Below are 22,260 nucleotides of genomic sequence, written 5' to 3' on the forward strand. Positions count from 1 at the left end.
CAGGTGCAAGCTATCTTTATTTTTAGCAGGTGTAGGGAAAGCTGTAACCCAAACTCTCCTATTTATGAAAGTTTGCAGCTGCAACGGACAATTAAGATGAGCAAAATCAAATACAAACAAAATAGCATCTTCATTGAAATCAAAAAAGCAATAAAGACAAGCCAACACAAAATATAAATCAGGGCATTTGGTACTGCTTTCTTCAAGGAAATGTAGAGAAATAACGAAAGGAGGGAGAATGTGGAGTGAAACGGCTAGTGGCAAGATAAGTCAGGTTGTAATTTTTGGAATGGAAAACTGTAATTCCAGAACTATAGCAGAAATGTTATAATTCATAGGAGCATGATTAGATTCATAAATCACACTAAGTTTTAAGGTAGTTTGTGTAGGAGATGACCAGGCTGAGCCCGAGGGAGGGGTGAAACATGTCATCAGTCTTGAGTCCCTTCATACCCACAAGAGATCTAAGTCTCACCCACCTTGAATTCCATCTATTCTTATCTACTGCCAATTTGCTTTGGTTGCTACTAGTTCAGCACTTAAGCTTGCAATAAACCTTTATACAGGTAGTCCTCAACTTAGGACGGTTTGTTTGGTGACCATTCTAACTTGCAACGGCACTGAATAAAGTGACTTATGACCAGTTTTTCATGCATACACCCTTTGCAGCACCCCCAGGGGTCATATGATCAAAATTCAGACACTTGGCAACATTTTTATGACGGTTGCAGCATCTCAGGGTCCTAAGATCCCATTCCGTGACCTTCTGACAAGCAAAGTCAACGGGGAAGCCAGATCCACAGAGTCACTCACTCAACGACTGCAGTGATTTGCTTAACAACAGTGGCAAGGAAGGGGCATAAAATGGGGCAAACATCACTTAACAAATGCCTCACTTAACAACAGAAACTTTGGGCTCAATTGTGATTGTAAGTCGAGGACTACCTGTATAAGGCCAGCAAGAGGATGAAGCGTGAGGAGGAAAACTACATTCTTATATATTTTCTAGCAGGCTTCAGTGTTTTGGATTTGAGAAACTAGAAAGGGTCTTTTCTATGCTTCTTGCTCTACCTATTATTTAGCTGTGAGCTATGCTGTCTCTTATTCAACTGTTCCCTTTCTACCCAGTCTACCAAGGTCTTCCCACACATTATTACATCTGCTGGATGACACAACGAGCAGTGGTGGAATTCAAATATTTTTCCTACTGGTTCTGTGGGCATGGCTAGGTGGGCGTGGCTAGATGGGTGTGGCTAGGTGGTCATGTGACTGGGGGGTAAAAAGTCTTTTTTTTTCTTTCGCAGCACACACACACATGCACCCCATTTTTGGCCTAGTGGGCCTCAGGGAAGCCTCCTGGGCGCTGAAAAAAGAAGCATTTTGAAGCCTTCCGAAGTAAATACAACAGCGAGAAGGGGAAATCAACTGTGCCGTGCAATTTAGATCAGCCAGAAAGCAAGAAATCTGATGATTTCCTGTTTTCTAGCTAATCTAAATCGCGCAACACGGCTGATCGTCACCCAGCTGATCATTGGAAATACCAATTTGCAATTATTATTTATTTTTTACTACCAGTTCGGGCGAATTGGGACGAACCTGCCGCATTTCACCTCTGACAATGAGATACAGATGCCTTCAAGGAAGAGCAAAGGGAGGCAACGGTTAGAGTTACAAGGAAGACCATATCAAGAAACCGGTTCTATCGGAAAACAAGGACGGAATGTTATTAAGATGGATTCTAATTCCAGAATCATGAAAGTCTGCTTTTGTTTCATCTTCCCTTCCTCTTAAACTGCAATGAGTCAAAGAGCAAGCAGCTGGTGTCTCTTCCTAACATTATCTCCTTTCCCAGGGCTTAAAGAATGCTTCTGCCCTCATTGTCTCTGTAACAACTTCTGAATATTCCCTTCAAAGTTATTGCCAGGCTGTCTATAGCAGCGGTCCAAAACCTTTGTAGCTTGGCGGCCTAGGACAAGAGAAAGGGGAGGAACTGGGCCACACAAGCAGCAGGCCAATGAGCACATGTGCATGTACACGCAGCTCAAGTTGTGCAAGTTGAGCTGCATGCATGTGGGCACATGCACCGGTCTGCCGCTTGCACAAATTGAACTGCATATCTGTGTGTGCATGCCAGCCTCCCACTCGCAGGGCCCAGTTCCGAATAGGCCATGGCCCGGTAGTGGGATTGGGGACCCCTGGTCTATAGCAAGGGACACCACACAGATCCTAATGCTCTCACAGAAAAGAATGCACTGTACATAACAATGGCAATAGCATTTAGACTTATATACCGCTTTATAATGCTTTACAGCCCTCTCTAAGTTGTTTACAGAGTCAGCCTATTGTCCCCAACAATCTGGGTCCTCATTTCACATGCCTCAGAAGGATGGAAGGCTGAGTCAACCTTGAGCCCGATGGGATTTGAACTGCCAAAGTGCAGGCAGCTGGTAGTCAGCAGAAGTGGCCTGCAGTACTGCACTCTAACCACTGTACCACCGAGGCTTATCCTTTGCATCATGATGCAAGCAAAAGAAATCATCTAATTTGCACCATTCGTGTGATGACAACATGTGTGTGGTGTCACTGGTTGACCTTGGATATTTGTGCCTCAACACAAAACAAAATGTGGTGAACTATGTTGTTTAATTGTGGAGTCTTTGAGTGTTTTTTCTATCAGGGCAACCTGGTCTACCCACACATGGCACAGAGTCTTTGGTGTTTTCTGAACTTTGCTGCTTTCTTACAGACATTTCATTCCCCAATTAGGTAACATCATTGGTGCATTCTTGATGTTACGTAGTTGGTTAATTAAATGTCTGCAAGAAAACAGCCAAGTTTTGTTTGTTTTTAGGATCCCATAGTTCAACCCTGAGCCACAAATATTATCTTCCTCTGCTCATATGGCACAAAGCCAGGTAACGCCACCTGATAAAACCCTTCATGTTTTTGTTATTAACTCCAATAAGCTACTAATTACTGCACACTATACAGGATTTTTTTTTTCTAAAGAAGTCATTTACACATGTTGCAATAAAGAAAGAATAAATATTTTGGACCCTTTGAAGCTATGCACCATTTCTGAATATTAATCTCAGTAGTTTCTCATTTCTGAGAGAATTATAGTGAAAATGAGAACATGGTTTAGATAATTAGAACAGGAACTTTCTTCTCTTCCTTTAAGCCAAAAATTGAAATCCAAGTGTACCCGGAAGCTTTAGTCTATTTAGAGTTTGTAGTGCACATGTATTCCCCTTTTATCTTTGTAAAATTGAAAAAATGGATTAGAGTAAGAGACAGATAATTATGGAAATCATCTCTAAAATTGTGACTACAGATACAAATTAGCATATGTGAATTTCATACAAACCTGTACTGGATGATTTTTTTGTTCATATTATTTCTCCCTTAGCATTAGATATATTAATTGCATTTTGACTTTTTTATGATAAAGAACCTATTTCTACCAGCCACACTACAGCTATATAAGTTCTAATCGGGAAAACATTTATGTATGAAAGAAGTAAATAAAAGAAAGCCTTGGACAACTCCAACAAAATCCACTAGCTAAAATCCACCACTTTTTAAAGACAATAAACATATTGCCTCTAAAATCTATTTATTTTATTTTATTTATTTAGCATATGGCATCTACAGAGGTCTTGCAATCACTGATATAGAAATTTAGTTTAGATAAAGCTTCAGCAATTTTACACATACATACATATAGATATCTAAATAGATATCTAGATGGATAGAGATAGTGTCAACCCTGAAGTTGGCCGAACTGTGGCCATTTTCTTTTGTAGTTTTCTATAGGGACACAGCCTGGGGCAAAGGGGCCAGGGAAGGCAGGGTGTAGAGATAACTGGGGTGTTGTAACCTAAATAAAATTCTTTCCCCTGGGAATCAAGGACGTTGGTGCAGGTGTTTGAAAGGTGGAGACTGAGGTTACCTAGCAACCGGGCTGTATACTGTTTGGACCATGTGACTGGAGTTTCTGAGAGGGGGAAGTGACAAAGTTTTACTTTTAATTGGTTGAAAAACTGGTGACAATTTAAAGGCAGTTTTCCATCAGGAATATGCCAATTTTTTATGTCCTAATAAAATGTTCTTTGAGGAACTTGCCTGCCTTGGTGTTCTTATTGAATGGGGTGCATTAACTGGAACCCTGGCAAATAGATATGTAGATATAGATATAAACATAAAGATATGTAGAGAATACAGTTAAGGAGATAATATATTGTCCTAAAGGTGCTTTTTCAAAAAGGCAACTGAACTTTCTTCGTTTTTTTTTCCTTGAAGACATTTTACTTCTCATCCAAGAAGCTTCTTCAGCTTCTTCAGTTCAAACCTTTTTATTTAAATTTCTAGGGCACTCTGATAAGCTTTCAGTATCAATTATCTGTTAAATAATCAAGATTTTTTTAAAATCTAAAAGTAGCAAAATTTTGCTACTTTACATTTGCCCACAAATGGTTGCTAATAGTTCTTGTTGTTAGGGAATAGCTTTGTGTTGTTCCTTTTGTTGTTTGTATTTTTATTGGTCAATGACGCAAATAAAGTTCTATTTCTAGATGTCACCTCCATCTGCCCACATCTGACCTCTTGCAGATATGTCGGGAACTGACTTCCAAAATTCCCCTGCCAGCAGAGGTCAGAATAACAGAATGACAGAGTTGGAAGGGACCTTGAAGGTCTTCTAGTCCAACCCCCTGCTCAAGGAGAAAATTCTATTCCATTTTAGACAAATGGTTGTCCAGTCTTTTTCTTCTTAAAAAGCTCCATTGTTGGAGCACCCATAAATCCTGGCATCAAGAATGAAGGATTCTGGGAGTTATAGTCCAATACATCAGGAAAGTGCTCACTTGCAAAATGTGGCTCTATTGGCTTCTGTGGATCTATTAATTCATACATTACAAACCATTCAATTTATAGTCCAACCTATCCGGAACTCTAGAAAAATCACTTATAATTCATAGGAGCATGATTAGATTCACTAAGTCTTAAGGTAGTTTGTGTAGGAGATGACTAGGCTGAGCCCGAGGGAGGGGTGAAACATGTCATCAGTCTTAAATCTCCTTGTACCCACAAGAGATCTAAGTCCACCCACCTTGAATTCCATCGATTCTTATCTACCGCCAATTTGCTTTGGTTGTTAGTAGCTCAGATTCTTGTAGAGCACTTTGCAACAAACTTTTATACAGGTAGCCCTCAACTTAGGACAGCTTGTTTGGTGACCATTCTAACTTGCAACTGCACTGAAAAATGCAGTTTTTGATCAGTTTTTGATCAGTTTTTCATACATACAACCTTTGCAGCAACCTTTGCAGGTCACATGATCAAAATTCAAACACTCGGCAACTCATTCATTTCTATGACAGTTGCAGCATCCCGAAGTCTACATAAATCACATTATTTACTATTAACGCTCAGTCTCTCCTCAACACACAAACAGCACATTTGAAATGGCAGCTCTTTGAATCTGAAAATACTTCCTGTACAGATAGTTCTCGACTTACAGCAGTTCATTTAGTGACTATTCAAAGTTACAACAGCAGTGAAAAAAGTGAACTATGACCATTTTTCACACTTACAACCTTCATAGCATCCCCAGGATCATGTGACCAAAATTCCAAGGCTTGGCAGCTGATTCCTGCTTATGACCGTTTTGCTGTGTCCCAAGGTCTTGTGTTCCCTTTTTGCGATCTTCTGACACGCAAAATCAATGAGAAGACCAGATTCACTTAACACGGTTACACTTAAGCGTGTTCCTAATTTGCCAACTGCAGTGATTCACTTAACAACTGTTAGCAAGAAAGGTCGTAAAACGGGGGGAGAAGGAAACTCACTTAACAAATGTTTCTCTTAGCGTCACACATTCTGGGCTCAGTTGTGGTTGTAAGTCAAAGACTACCTGTAACGTTCAATCAGAAAATACTTTTTGTTGTTTTGAGAGAATTTTAGGGCATATATATTCTGGATTATTTTACACGCCAGATTAAGTTTTAATGGGTTTTCAATGCAATGCTCTGTACATCTGTTCACTGAGGGCATACTTACTGATGATTGTTATTAGTTCAATTTATATCCTATCAACTGACAGTGTGTAGGATTAAAGCTTGAAGCTATAATCCTTTATCTCTGGAAGTAAACTCAATTAGACTGATTATATGCAAAATACTGTGACACTTTGGGTCAGGTTTTTTTTGTGGGGGGGATGTGTGCTTGTATATCTGGGCACCTTCAAGTCAGTGTTGACTTCTGGCAACCGTTTAAAACAAGTTCCCTCAATTTTCTTGGTAATATTTTCTGAGTTGCCTCTTTCCTAGAGAGAGTGACTGGCCCAAACTGACCCAGCTGGTTTTCAGGACTAAGGCAGAACTAGAACTCACTATCTCCTGCAGGTGCCTTAACCACTAGATCAAACTGGCTCTCTAGATTTACTGTATTTTTACTAAATAAATTTTATTCAATTTTTCACATAAAAACAATTTCTTCAATAAACCTTAACTTTTCTTTTGAGAATAAAAATAATGATATATATTCATCTAATAAGACTTATCAGTATCTATCCCTCCTTTAATAATCTATATTATCCTATTTTCTAAGTATTTTTTTGCAAAATTGCAAATATATTCTTGTTACCCCTTGTCACCCTTCAGAATCCCCTTTTTAATTCATCAACCATTATCTCTGAAAAAATGATTTTTCATCATTTCACTATTTCTGTAGTTCTTTATTTCATGCCACCTGTTTCTTACTGCCTCTCCTCCCCCTCTTTTTCCCGTATCTTTTCTCATTCTGGTTTATATCCCCCTCTTTCTTGATATCTTCTTTCCCCTTTTCTGCTGGATCTTTCTATCTCTCCTGATTTCACAGGTATTCCCCTTTTTGATTACCTTCTTAAATCTCAACTTTTTAGCTTTCCTCCTTTCCCCTCGTCTTTGTATTGTTTTTTGTGTTAATTGTCTATTTAAGATGGCTTCTCCTTGAATCGACTCCTCCTCTAAAGTTCTTTCTTCTTGTTCTTCAATCACCATTTCCATTTCTTCTAACACAGAGCAAAGTGATTCGCTTCTTTCCTGTAGTAGTTCTCTCATATTTTTAAGTTCCACTCTTATTCCACACTCTTATATTTTATAATTGTTGAAGTCCACAAAAAACACTTTTACTTTCCTTCTTTCTTCTTCCAGTTTTCTAAAGTTCTCAGTTGTTCCAGCCCAGGCTCTATACCAAAAACGTCAATCAATCTCACAATCAGTCTTTCCTTGCTTCTTTCTTTATTCTGGTTCAGCTTTCACTTTCTAAGATTTTTATTTTGTTTCAATATTTCTTTAACATTATATCAACCCAAGTTCATACAGAAACAGGATGCTTTCCCTTTTGTTTGAGTTCAAGTTTTTGTCAGAAGATGGCGCTCTCCATTATACAAAGTCCTCACCTTTTCCCCCTATTTTTTTATTTAGGGTTTTTCGAACCTCAATATTCCAACACAATCCAGTCTCCAATTTGTAAATTTTATTATTATTATTTTTTGACAATCTTAAGTCCAGCTTTATTTTATGCCTGTTTATTGCTGAAATATTTTAGTCCAATTTAATTAAATCTATAGTTTCAGCTTCTTCCTTTCCCGGTTCGAAGCCCCGCTTAGCTGTCAAAATTATTTTCTTATTTTTTTTTTCTGTCCCCTTGTATTTCCTCTGCTCATTTTTCTTTTCTTAAAAGTTCAATGTTATCTTAATCCCGGGGTACTTTTTGTTTAGTTGTTTCACCTAATTGTCCCGGTTCAGATGTTATCCACCTCTTTCTTCCCTCCTGCACAAATCTTAGTCCAGCTGAGTCCTCCTCTTCAGGGTGGCCATTTTAGACCACTGCTTCAGTCATCTTTGGGGGGAAAAAACCAAGCCCAGGAGGGGAGATGCGGCTCGCCTCAACCTGGCTTGTGGCTTCCCCTTATTCCACCACCCCTCCAAGGCAGCTTCAGCGCCTAATCACAATGATCAGGGCTCTCCGACAAAAGAGCATGGACCATAGCCGTGGACAGTCATGATCTATGGTCCGTCAATGAGGAGGGCTCAACCTGGAAGTTCATAGATTTACTGTATTTTTTGAAATACAGTTTTCAACATTCCTAATGCAATTTTGACATTCTTAATGCAAAGAATGAGGTGGCTGGATGGAGTCACTGAAGCAGGCAGCGTGAACTTAAATGGACTCTGGGGGATGGTAGAGGACAGGAAGGCCTGGAGGAACATTGTCCATGAGGTTGTGATGGGTCAGACATGACTTTGCAACTAACAGCAACAACAACAATGTCATTTTTACCAGTGAAATTACTCAATCCTAATCATTTAGGTTGGAGACCAAGGTCAAATACAGACTAATCCCTCAGTTTCAGAGCAGGAAGAGAATATAGGTTTCTTGTTGTTGTTTAGTTTCAGTAAGCCTTCAAGACAGCATTCCCCAATTTTTCTGGGTGGTGGCCTGGTATGGGGGGGAGGAGAGGGGATGGTTTTGTGTGAGGGGAAGGAGTGTGCATGCACAGCTTCGTTTAACAGAATAACAGAGTTGGAAGGGACCTTATAGATCATTGAGTCCAAACTACTCCTGCCCAAACAGGAGACCCTACACTATTTCTGACAAATAGCAGTCTAATCTCTTCTCGAAACCTTCCAGGGATGAAGCTCCCACAACTTCAGAGGGCAAGCTGTTCCATGGGTTGATTGTTCTCGCTGACCGAAACTTTCTCCTAATTTCCAGGTTAAATCTCTCCTTGATCATCTTCCATCCATTATTCCTTGTCTGGAATGCTTTAGAAAATAGCTTGATCCCCTACTCTCTGTGGTAGCCCCTCAAATATTGGAAGACTGCTATCATGTCTCCCCTGGTCCTTCTCTTCACTAGACTAGCCATGCCCATTTCCTGTAACCATTCTTCATATGTTTTAGCACGAGTAGGGCTGCGAACACCAGCACTCGCTGCTCACATGAGTCAGTTTGCAGTTGCCAGCACCTATGGCTTGCATGAGTAGGTCTATGTATGTGCCAGCCTGTCATTCATGCCGCCCAGTTGTGAATAGGCTGCATGGCCTGGTCATAGGCTACGGCCCACAGGTTGGGGAAGCCATGTTTTAAGTTATCTACCAGCTGTCAGCACCTGACTGACAAAATGAACAGCATGAACTACCTCTTGATATGGTGGTGATATTTATAAATCTAATAAATGATGACGATAATAATGGTAACAAAAACACAGATGAGTTTTCTTCAATCTGCTGAGAGAGTTTTGAGTTCTTATTGAAATCATAATCAGCATTTCAAAAACTGGCACCTAAAAAAGGCAAAATAGCTTTTGTAAATTTCACATAATTTAGCATCTTCTCCTGGGCACCATGCAGGGCATAAGTAGCTATTCTTTCTCCCAAGAAAATTGCACAAAAATGTAAGTTTCAGAGAGGCCCTGATTGGTAAAGTTATATTGAACTTGTACATATATGAATTTGGTTGATTTCTGGTTAGGTTATTAACCTAGAAGAAGAAAAAAAGATGAGGAAAGCAGCCATTATACTGGAGAGAAATATAAGTAGGCCTTGTTTAGTGACCATAATTGGGACCAGTATTTGGTTACTAAGTGAAACTGCAAATGTGCTTATGATCTTGCTTTAGCTTTCCTTTGTTTTACAGACCTGCAAAGGTCATAAATGTGAAATTTGATTGTCAAAGTACTTTTCATCACTGCAGATCGTCATTAAGTGAGACAGTTGCTAAATAAGAACTGCCTATATTATTAAAAGCTACATTTCCCTGAAAAAAGACCAGTTCTTGTATTTTCTGTATTTTAAGTTGGGAACTTTATAAAAAAAATCAGTCAAATACATACACTCTAATATCACTCTATAAAGCCTTAGTAAGACCACACCTAAAGTACTGCATCCAGTTTTGGTCACCACGCTATAAAAAAGATGTTGAGTCTCTAGAAAAAATGCAGAGAATAACAACCAGGATGATTAGGAGACTGGAGACTAAAACATATGAAGAATGGTTACAGGAACTGGGCTTGGCTAGTCTAGTGAAGAGAAGGACCAGGGGAGACATGATAGCAGTCTTCCAATATTGGAGGGGTTGCCACAGAGAGGAAGGGGTCAAGCTATTTCCCAAGGCACCCGAAGGCCAGACAAGGAGCAATGGATGGAAACTGATGAAGGAGAGATTAAACTTAGAAAAAAGGAGAAATTTTCTGACAATGAGAACAATCAACCAGTGGAACATCTTGCCTTTGGAAGTTGTGGAAGCTTCATCCCTGGAAGATTTCAAGAAGAGACTGGACTGTCATCTGTCAGAAATGCTGTAGGGTCTCCTGCTTGGGTGGGGATGGGGGTTAGATGACCTACAAGGTCCCTTCCATCTCTGTTAATCTGTTAATCCATCTATCTGTCTGTCTGTCTGTCTGTCTGTCTGTCTATCATCAGTCAATTGAATATATGGAGGGATACTGTTATGATTAGATTAATTTAATCTAATCATAACAGTATTCCCCCATATATTCAATTCCATCTCCACTACTCCTTTTCTATAGAAAGTTAACACATACTTAAAGAAAAGAACAGATGACGTTGTCTGAGGTAACCTTTTTCTCGATTTTAATGGATTTGGTTCTTCCAGAAAAATGTTAGAATGAAGATCTTTTTGAAGACACCTACTCTGTATTCATGAACAATCATAATGGTGCTGGTAATGTGCATTTGTAAGTATCAGACGATAAGATTTACCCTTTAAAAATAATGACTACTGTCAGATATTACTGGACAGGAAGAGAAATATATAAAGCTTTTTCATAGAAAAGAGGCATTTATGGATTTGCACAAGACTATATCTGTTATTTTTCCTCCCCCTCCCCTGCCCGAGGACAGCATCTTTTGAAGTAAATAATTCACCACGAGAAAAAAAGGGAGAAAAAAAACTGATGAAAAATGAGCAATTGCCTAGCCTTCCTTTGTCACCTGCACAACAATTTCCTCTTATTTTTAGGCATCAAACTTCATCTTAGCCATTCAGTGAAATTTTGCTGTTACGGTTTTGACAGGGAGGGGAGAAGAGAAATCATATTAAATATTCTGAAGAAAAACTTATCCAGACTGCACACAATTGGAAGGTAATTTGTATTAAATTATGTCTCCTGTTTCATCATGCGTGACGGGAAGCAAAGTATATCAGCAAGAACAGGAGCTCCTTAAAGTTTCACAAGAGAAGGATTGGAGGAGAAAGACTTTCAGATATGACATATACTCTTACATCCCCAAATGACACAAATTTAAAAATAATACATTGGGTGGGTGGGGTTCCTTAATTACTCATCTCTGAGGTGTCCTGCATTGGAAGACTGGGAAGCTAGCAATAAATGAATTGATTCCTGAGGTTCCACAGAAGTTATAATCCACCAGCAGGACTTATGGAAAACAGCATCCAATTGTTCATGTTCCCTAGCAACTATGACTGAGAGACATGACAACTGTGATCCTGGATGTAAAATAGCAACCAGCTATAGTGACTGACAAGCTTCCTTTTCCTTCACTGATTTACCTTATTCATCTTGGCTTGTTGAGGGCTGCTGCCCTTGCTGAAATTTGTCACAGCAGCAACAATAATTTCAGCCTTCCTGTGGAATTGATTTCTTGGGTCTGTTCTACCCACATTGGTTGTCTCTAATGTCAACTCATAAAACATTTTCTAGGCACCTTTTATAGTTGCCAACAGAAAGAAGCGCGGAGGAAGGAGTTTGAAAGAACAGTGCAACAGTTTGCAATCGAAAGTGCATTCCATTCATATTTTCTTCAGAGATTGTAACTAGGTGAGTGAAGCTTCTGCGGTGCAAAAATCTAATTGGAGAACATGATTGATGATACTTGGCTATGGACATGTTTCATTGGAGAATATGACTTATGATAAACCCAGAGGATTGATCAAATCAATCTAAATACTAAATAAATATTAAATTTATGCTGTTTGGCATATGCAGATGTTTACCTATATGGTATCTGTCAAGATTCCAAAAGTTAATTTAAAAATAAAAACACAACATATGCATTTCCAGGTAGCCCTCAACTTATGACCACAACTGAAGCCAAAATTTATCTTCCTAAATGAGTCCCATCGTGTTTTATGATCTTCCTTGCCACAGTTGTAAGTGAATCACTGCAGTTGTTAAGTTAGTAACACGGTTGTTAAGTGAATCTGGCTTCCCCGTTGACCTTGCTTCTCAGAAGGTCACAAAAGGGGATCACATGACCTTGGGACATGGCAACAGTCATAAATATGAGTCAGTTGTTAAGCAGCCAAATTTGGATCACGTGACCAATGGGATGCTGCAACAGTTCTTCTACAGAGGAATTATTGCGTCTATCATTTGCACCTCTATAACTGTCTGGTTTGGTTCTGCAACAGGACAGACACATTTCAGAGGATAATTAGGACTGCAGGAAAAACAATTGCTACCAACCTGCCTTCAGTCGAGGACCTGTCTACTGCACGAGTCAAAAAGAGGGCTGTGAAAATATTTACAGACCCCTCACATCCCAGACATAAACTGTTTCAATTCCTTCCCTCCTTCCCTGCCATCTATATTCATTGAGAATAAACCCCCACACACAACAGTTTTAGGATCTTAATTTCATATTAATTTGCTTTCATCCAGAAATTTCTTGGCCCTTCTGAGCTTTTAATAGGCATAATATCAAATGTTCTACAGAATGATCAAACAACATTAGAGTTTCTTGTGTTGTCCTTCACCAACAAGTATTGAATTGAATGTCTGTTTATTTATTCATTCATATTCAAAGTGGTGAAAGTAGATATTCAATTTTGATTTTGCTCTCAACGTTCAATTAATTTCTTTCTTATATTGGTCCTGAATCCTGCTTAATAATGCATTACAAATGCATTCCATAAGGCCCTTTAAAAGCATTATAGACATGTCATATCAAATTCATTAAGAGCATTTCTCTTCAGTCTTTAAGTCCCTGGTGGCTGGGCTGAATAGGTAGTCCTCAACTTACAACTATTTGTTCGGTGACTCTTCAAATGGCACTGAAAAAAAGTGACTGGTTTCAGCATCTCTGTGATGACTCAGGGCAAGGCACAAAGACAACACAGTCACATAAGTAAGAAAAAATCCCTTTAATACCACCAACTTTGCCCCCAATGTCCAGTTACCTTCGGCTGGAGAAAAAACTCTCCCAAGAACAGTCTTTAAGTGGAGGAAATTCAGTCCGGAAACAAAGTACATATAAACTGTAAATAAAAATCCACACAAACCACGCTACAGCAATTAACTGGACAGGGCAGGAGAAGGAATTGCAGACTTCAAAGGCCAACAAAACACACACAGTTGGGAAGAAGCCAGGAACACAGATAAGCCTCGCCCATAAAAGATAACTCACAATTTGTTTCCCACGAGTTGCTGTGCGCAACCTCCCTTTTTAAACACTGTGTTCTCAGCTGCAGCTAATGAAGGGAATCAGAGCCCTTTCCTTCCCTGTAAGCCACAGAACTCATGTTGCTCCCTTCTCCATTCCTCCCTGCATGCCCTAGGATGAAGAGGGGGTGGGCCTGGGTTTTCCTCTGAATTCCCTCTGCCTTGCTCTACCTCTCCCCTGTTCTGCACAGCTGGACTTTGCCCTTCCCCAGTTTCTTCCACAGCCAACGGAGCCACACTCCCACTCCCTGTCAGCTGCTCGGCCTCCCCCTCCAAATCAGATTCTGACAGAGACATGGCAATCTCCATAGTCACATTTTGGTGTTGACAACCAACGTGTGTTTTTGATGGTTGTGGAATTCCCGGGGTCATTTCATCACCATTGTGACTTCCCCAGCCAGTTTCTAATAAGCAAAGACAAATGGGGGCAGCCAAATTTATTTAATGATGGCCTGATTCATTTAACAATGGCAACAATTTGCTTAACAACCACAGCAAAACAAAAGGTTGTAAAATAAGGATAGCTGTAGAGATAGAAATCGGATGGACAGCATTATATGAGAGTCCATTTGGAGTAGTGGCTTAGGCACCAGGCCAGAAACCAGGAGACCATGAGTGTGTGCCTTGGGCTACCCACTCTCTCTCAGCCCTAGGAAGAAAGCACTTTTGAAAAATCTTGTCAGGTAAACTGCAGGGACTAATCCAGACAATGGATGGAAGCTAACCAAGGAGAGAAGCAACCTAGTACCAATGAGAAATTTCCTAACTGTGAGAGCAATTAACCAGTGAAACAGCTTACCCCTAGAAATTGTGGGTGCTCCATCACTGGAGGCTTTCAAAAAGAGATTTGTTGCAAATAGTATAAGCAGGGGTGGGATGCTACCTGTTCAGACCAGTTCTATCGAACCTACAGCTGCGAAGAGCAGTTGACACCAGGGGTGGAGTACGACAGGGTTAACTACCAGTTCGGGATTTACGAGCTTCCCTGCCCGCTGTGAGCTGTGCACCTGTTAATCAGCAGCAGCACGCTGGGTGCGAAGAAGCAGCCTTTGAAACAGCCCTCTTTTCTTGTTTTTTTAACTGCAGCTGTGCCTCATTTGGCAGCTGAAGTTGAAAAATCGGGAAATAAAGATTGGGTAAGAGCCCAGGCGGGTGGGTGGGCAAAAACATCAGCAGACATAGAACCGGTTCTATGTCTGCTACTCTTTAGAGCTACCGGTTCTACAGTGGTGGACAGAACCGGTAGAAACCCACCCCGGTTGACACCGAACCGGTTCGATTTGGCCTACCCACCTGCCTGGGCTCTAGGCTGTTCTTTATTCCCTGCTTTTTCCTCCTCAGCTGCTTTGCATGGTACAGCTGAGATTGAAAAAGCAGGAAACAAGAGGATTTTCAGACGCTGTGCACCCGTGCGCAGTGCTTGTCAGCGGTCCAGGCGGCACGGCTGATGATTTCTTGCAAATGCTGCACACACACCTGTTATGATTGTCCGCAGTTCAGAGAACTGGCAAATTGTTCCACTGGCTGGCCCCGCCCCTCCACATCCATTCACTCCTTTCCTGGCATGTGAGCCATTCAACTTGCCTGGTTGCTATTTTTCCTCCCCCCTCCCAACCATCAGCTGTTCTGCTCTGCTGAGAGATTTAGATTAGCCAGAAAGCAGGAAATCCTTGGATTTGGATCTAAAAGCAGAGCCGAACCTTCCTTAGGACTGAAGCTTTTCAGTGCAGACTCGGGTAGTCAATTGCAGATAGATATCTAAGTTAATCTGTGTTTCTATGAGCAACTCAATCTGTCTACCTGCTTTGCCTGCTTTGGGGTAAAAGTTGCTCTTTTTAATAAAACATTCAGTATTTACACATATAGTGCGTTGTGAGATAATTTTATGAGTTTGCTTGCAAGCAAATTTGATGTGACAGACTCAGGTAGCTGATTGCAGATAGATAGATCTCTAAGTGAATCTGTGATTCTGTGAGCAATTCAATCTGCCTGCCTATTTTGCCTGATTTGGGGTAAAAGTTGCTCTTTTTTTATTAAAAAATCAATATTTACATCAATATTTATAATATTTACATAAAAGCCATGCCCACCCAGTCACATCACCACCAAGCCACATCCACAAATTAGGCCACACCCACAGAACCGGTTGTTAAGAAATTTGAATCCCACCCCTGAGTTTAAGGTCTCCTGCTTGAGCACAGGGACTAAAAGACCTTTGAAGTCCCTTCCAATGCTATTATTCTATGATCATCAGTAGTCAATCCTGACTTAAAGGCATTGAACAATAATAAAATAAAATAATAATAAAATAAATAAAAAATAACATGTAAAGTAAAATGAAATAAAATAAATTCTATAAGCTGCCACAGGTGAAGTATGTGCATTGGAACAGAAAGAGTGACATTTTGCTAAAAATAAATCTATAGCCATTAGAAGAGAATGAGAGCTTTCCTTCAGCTAGCAGCTTCAATGCAGGGGGGAAAAAAATCAAACTTTTCTATCATTTAATATGCATTAAGCAAGGTGCACTATTAGGATGTTAAAGGGATGAAATCTTCCCAGTGCTTCAGGTGACATAATGAGCTATACAGAGGAGGTGACTGCAAAAGTTAAGTTCTATGAGCATCCAGTGGACAATATTTAAATGCAAACAGCCTTAGTGATGGATAAATTCAGGCACCATAAATATTGATACAAAATGATCTGATCCACATATCTCTGATTAAAGTGTTGGAACTTCATTAGCAACTGAACGAGGTTGCAATTCTTGCAAAGCGGGTTTTGGCAATTTAAATTAAGACCATTTAAATAGAGTTTTTCATATGTATCAACATAGGTCTTTGAGAAGTTTTTTTTTAAAAAATACTCTTTAATGAAGAAACAGAACAGCACAATATAATGGGTTGTATATAAACTGAAACAGACAGATTTGTGTATTCCTTCTATATCTTCCCTGCTGTGCAAATGTGCAAGATGTCTCTTCCCCCCCCCACCGCCCCTTGAAAAACAGAAAGCCAGATTTGCAATTTGCAAACTGCGTACGTACATATATTCATCTACATTTTCAGTGTGGCTTATGAAGGATTTGTTTGTCTAGGATCATAAATGGTTCCACTGAACAGGAATGTTGATGTATGAGTAGTCCCAACAAGAAGGTTGCAAGCTTCACAAAATTAATTTTAATTATTATGCCTCTCATTGTACAATTAGATTTTTTTTTGTTCCAACATTATTTCATTTAGAAATGTTAATTAAAAAAGCCTAACCCTCCTCTGCCCTTTACATTTAAGTAGACATTTTGATTATTATTCTTAACTATACTTTGTGTTGAATGCTGTTGAAGGGAAAAGCAAATAACTGGGTTCCCCACCACTTCTCCTAGATTTTGAAAAAAAAATTATCAGGCAATGTAAGCAATTATAAGAAAAATAAAGGATGACAAGGTTTCAGTGGGTAGAAGTCCACTTCAGAATGCCCCCGTTTTTCCCCTCAGTGCCAAATCTCTACAAACTCAGTAGCCAGACTTCCGGCTTAAATGAAACAATTCAGCAATACCCCTTTTGTTCAGCCACAATCTGAATGTAACCATTATTTTACATTCTTTCTTTGTTCCTTCAGCTTCCCTCCCCCTCCCGCCCTCCATTTCAATGTAACTTAAATTTTTATTAAAGTCTTTCTTTCACAGTGTCTTTGTAGGTCCACATTCATCACATTTGTTCTGAATGACGAAATCTCCTGCTCTGTGGGGAAGGAGGACAACAGATTGTTTCATAATTAATTGAAAAGCAAAACCTGGATAGTCTCAGTCACCTGCTGATGGGAATTGCTTGGTGCTACCTCAGTAAATCAACCGTCATCCGGTGAAGTCACTTTTCTGAGTTCACCGCCAGGCCTAGCTCCAAAATTATGCATGCAAGACAGTGATGGGATTGAAAAAGAATGTACTACTGGTTCGGTGGGCGTGGCAGGGAAAGGATACTGTACAATCTCCATTTCACACACACACACTCACTCCTGGGGCAGATTACTGCAAAATCTTCATTCCCTCCCCATCCCACTAACCTGCTTTCCAGCCCCATTCTCCTGTGCAGGGAAATAAAAGACCCAGCTAATCAGCTGGGAGTCGGGAGGCAGAGAATAGATAGCGGTGGGGCCAGTCAGAGGTGGTATTTGCTCGTTCTCTACACTACTCCAAATTTCTGCTACTGGTTCTCCAGAACTGGTCAGAACCTGCTGAATACCACCTCTGATGCAAGATGTAGATCAGGACTTCTGTTAGAAGCAGAGGTGGGGAACAATGGCTTCTTATGACTTGTGGACTTCGACTCCCAGAATTCCTAAGCCAAGTGGCTCAGGAATTCTGGGAGTTGAAGTCCACAAGTCATAAAAGGGCCACCATTCCCCACTTCTGTGTTAGAGGGACCCCTTTCATGTAATTTCTGCCTCCTTCACAAAGTCCCACCTTCCACCCAAACAAGAATTGAACTCCACGGTGGTAATAAACTGGCAGCAAGGATTGAAAAGTCATTGATAAATCATCAGAGCAGAGAGGCAAAAGGTGGCCATTTTTTGTCATTAACCCTGTACCAGCTTATGTCAAGCAGCAGACTGGTAGAAATTATGGCCCTTCTTTTAAGGTCGTCTATGTTTTTCTGTGCATCAGGGTTTGTTTTTTGTTTTTTTGCTAACCACAAAAGCTTAATTAATAATTTCATTGTTCTCCTCTCTCAACGATTGTGGTAGATCAGTTGCCCTCTCACTAGGCTTAAAAGGATCATTGATGTGACAACTTCTCTAAGAAATACTATGGCCGATGATATAAAAAGCCACTATTAAGAAGATCTGAAGAATCAAGAAGCTTGCATTTCCTCTTCTCCACTCATCCAGAAGGGAGACTATTGCCAGTGTCAAAATAGGTCTACTTATTTAGATCCTTTGGATCCACTGATGCTTATTTTCAGCCTCCTATAAGAAGTCTAGAGTTTTTTCTAAGTAATAGAATAGAATAGAATTCTTTATTGGCTAAGTGTGATTGGACACACAAGGAATTTGTCTTGGTGTAAATACTCTCAGTATACATAAAGAAAAGATACATTCGTCAAGAGTCAAGAATCATAACGTACAACACTTAATGCTAGTCATAGGGTATCATCAACCATCAAATCATACTAGGAAACAGTCAATGTAAATCGTAAGGATAAGACTTTGTAACCACTGGGATTCAGTACACCAGGAGCTCCCAACTTCTTGTCCATGGACCAGCACTGGTCTGTTGCATGCCAGTAATCGGGCCATGCAAACAAGTGAAGCCCCCATCCATGGAATGCAGGCAGCATGCCAAACCATGTGCCCTACAGTCTGCAGGAAATAACCTTTTCCGTGGAACCGGTCCCTGGTGTCCAAAAGGTTGGGGGCCACTGCAGTAAAGCCCCTGTGAAAAGCCATAAAGGGCGATCAAATATGGATGCCTAACTTGACTTAGCTCAAGTATATGTAGTGAAGGAATGAATGCATGGATGCTCACGTATACATTCTTCTATAGATTGAGCTGCAGAAACATATCTTCCACTCCCCTCAAAAATCATTTTATTGGCTCCTCTGTACGTGAAGTGCTTTACTGGTCTCTCCAACCTTCTGTTGCTCTATCAATTATTGTATGGATTTCTTTAACAACTTCCCTATTGTACTTCTTTTCAGTGTGAATGTTTTCTGTCCTCTGCAGTGGGAAATTACCGCTGCTGAAGAGTCAGTCCTTCCTTCCTTCCTTCCTTCCTTCCTTCCTTCCTTCCTTCCTTCCTTCCTTCCTTCCTTCCTTCCTTCCTTCCTTTCTTCCTTCCTCTTTCTTTCTTTTTTCTTTCTCTCCCTCTTTCTCTTCCCTAGTCCTTCCTTCCCTGCCTTCCATCCATCCATCTTTCTATCCTTTCATTCTTCCATTTGCCTTTTGATTCTCCCTTTCTCCATACCTCTTTCTCTTCTCACAATTTCTTTCAAGGTAACCGGAGAGGTTGCATTTGCTTCCCTTTTTTAATTTACCTGTTGCCACCGCCTTTCCTTTTCTTTCTCCTCCATCTCAGAAGGACATCTTTACGAATATTTTTTTTCTTTGTTCTTGCCCTGCTTTGCAGCTCTCACTCAACTTCAGCCGCTCAGAAATCAATCTCTTTTTTGTACGTCTTTTTAGACACCTAACTATGTAATGAAAGAACTTAACAGATGGACAGATTCCCTAATAAGTAGCATGAATACACATACATTCAATGTACTGGTCAATGGATATCTAAAAAAAATACTTAAAAATTGTCAAAATAATGCCCCCCCATACTGCCATTTTTCTGCTGCTATTTCCCTACTAATACAGTGAAACGAGTTAACATTTTCCTGTGGATACAAGACTAGATGATTAGCTAGATGATTGCTAGTCACTGACCAATCATTTGACTTTATCAGCAGAGATTGCCCCAAAAGTAGAAAGCTTTTAACATGGTTTAATTCTAACTAATTCTGTGAATTCTAACTAATCCTGTGAATTCTAACCAATTGTCCAAATTCTAACATGCCTCAGAAGATTAAAGCATCATTCCAAAAAGCTGAAGTAAATCCTGGTTTAAATCTGAATCCAAAATGCCAAACCCCCAGCAACAAAGCATGACCAGATAAAACAGATTAATGCAGAGATTAATTAATCAGGTTTAATGTGAAGAAATTAGAGGTTAAGATCCACAACCTTAGAAACAGAATAGGAAAACTTCTGCCTTCATTTGTGTGTGAATGGAGCCTGCCCATTACATCATCAGTTGTGATGGTTGTAAAGCAAGTCACCCACATGACTGACCTGATTTTAATGTCCTTTTTTTGTGTGCTATGGTTGTTAAAACAAACCAATTGTTCTCTATGGAGTGTGTTTTTTCCAAAAAGCTGAAGTAAACAAAAATATTTCAAACCTTGGGAGATTTCAAACAGCCATAAATGTGAGTCAGTTTTGAGAGGGGGAGGCTCAAAATGCAGTCACATGATTGCAGGAGAGGTGCAACCATTAGAACTGGGTTATAAGTACCTTTTAGATGGTCTGTCATAATTCTGAATGGTTGCTAAGCAACCAGACATAAATGGAGGACGACATGTATTTTCAGCTGTAATTGTCTTACACAGAATAGCAATAGCATTTTAGACTTGCATTTCTTCCAGGAAAATTTCTTACAGGAAGTTGGTCCACGGTGTCAAAATGTTTGGGGACCGCTGCTGCAAGACACTTCATAAATATGAAAATTCTTTTTAAATTTTTAAGAATTAGAAGTTGTGGGGAGTGGGAGATGTAAACCCAGGATTGATTGAATCACTGTTAATATTTGGATCGATTAGTAGCATTGGATATTTGGGATATTAAAAGCAGGGTGGAAAAATGAGTAGTTTTTAAAATATCAAATACAAGATAAGGAAAAATAAATAATGGCAATTTTTTCAATGTATGCTTAAATGAATCAATGGGAAAAATAAGAAAGAATGGAAATAGAAATAAGAGGGAAACAACAATACACATATTTTAATATAACAAGATCTATGCAATAACAAGAAGGAGTTATTTAGAAACTGAATGGCGGTAGTATTAGATATGTTTAAATAACATGCAACAATAAAAATGAAATGTAATAACCATGAATTATAACATTATGTTTATCTGTACTAAATGTATGATACCCAGATATCACACTGTTCACTCATTGATATGTATAAGTAATATAAAATAAAAACTTTATATATATATATATATATATATATATATATATATATATATATATATATATATATATATTTGTTTTCTGAGGTTCTCATGGGTATTTATATGTAGATCTTTGGTTGTTCGGGTTTCTCCCGCGTAGATTGAAGTATCTAGCAACGTTTGATGAAGTCTCATTCATCATCTTCAGGCTTCTGTCTCCAGCTCTGTGCTTCTCAGAGTACTCTTCAGAAGCCTGAAGATGATGAATGAGACTTCATCGAAACGCTGCTCTAGATACTTCGAATCTTACGCAGGAGAAAACCCAACAACCAAAGATCTACATATATATATATATATATATATATATATATATATATATATATATATATATATATATATATATATATATATATATTCCTACCAGAAAAAGGACTTTTTCTTATTTTAAGCTGCATAAAAAAATAAAGAACTCCCCCCCCCTTATATAGGTGATGGTCACACAGCATGCTTAACCTGGTTGCAGGATTAGTCCACAAGGGACAATTCTTTAAAAGTAATAGTCCAAACTATAAAAGAGGTTACGAGGAAGAATCAGCCTTTTGACTTCAGTCTGCAACTGAAACACTGTGAGAATTACATGCTTAAATCTTACTACTCTCTACAAATATTTAATCAGCTGTAGGGCTTCCTTAGGGCTTCCATATCTGGACTGCAAAAGTGCAATTTCATTGCTAGTGGTAGGAAAGATACATAGTAAACACAACCTCTTTGCTGTGATTCAATGGCTGCCTGGTTTTGGGCAGCCTAGATATGGTATGCCCTGAATTCAGCATCAGCTGAAATGTCCACGCTATTTTCAAATGAGTTTTGATTAAACCATTGGAGGCTAAAATGTTTCTTCTTTGCCTCCATTTGGAGAAGAAAAGAAGCTTATAAGAGATAGAAGACACAAGAAGCTCACCTGTGGCTTTTCAACTAAAGCTATTAAGTATTTATAGATTATTCAAAAACCAAGAATTTTACACGGCATATGGCCCTGCGCCTTAATTTTGTGCAGCTAATTTCAAATGGTT

At 39.4% G+C, this 22,260-nt stretch overlaps 1 protein-coding gene and 1 long non-coding RNA gene across 2 annotated transcripts in view; one reads left to right on the forward strand and one right to left on the reverse strand.

Moving 5' to 3' along the window:
- Nucleotides 1–10,743, forward strand: part of LOC148126007 (uncharacterized) — a 67,561-nt gene extending 56,818 nt beyond the window's left edge. Inside the window, exon 4 of the long non-coding RNA XR_015742540.1 lies at nucleotides 10,662–10,743. This is a non-coding gene — a long non-coding RNA (uncharacterized LOC148126007). The remainder of the gene's footprint in view (nucleotides 1–10,661) is intronic.
- The window catches only part of CDH4 (cadherin 4), a 995,035-nt gene that overhangs the window by 470,336 nt on the left and 502,439 nt on the right, over nucleotides 1–22,260 (reverse strand). The window lies entirely within an intron of this gene.

The sequence above is a fragment of the Pseudonaja textilis genome, chromosome 3, assembly GCF_049901715.1.
Source record: "Pseudonaja textilis isolate UNSWEBS1 chromosome 3, rPseTex1.2, whole genome shotgun sequence".
Classification (NCBI taxonomy): Eukaryota; Metazoa; Chordata; class Lepidosauria; order Squamata; family Elapidae; genus Pseudonaja; species Pseudonaja textilis.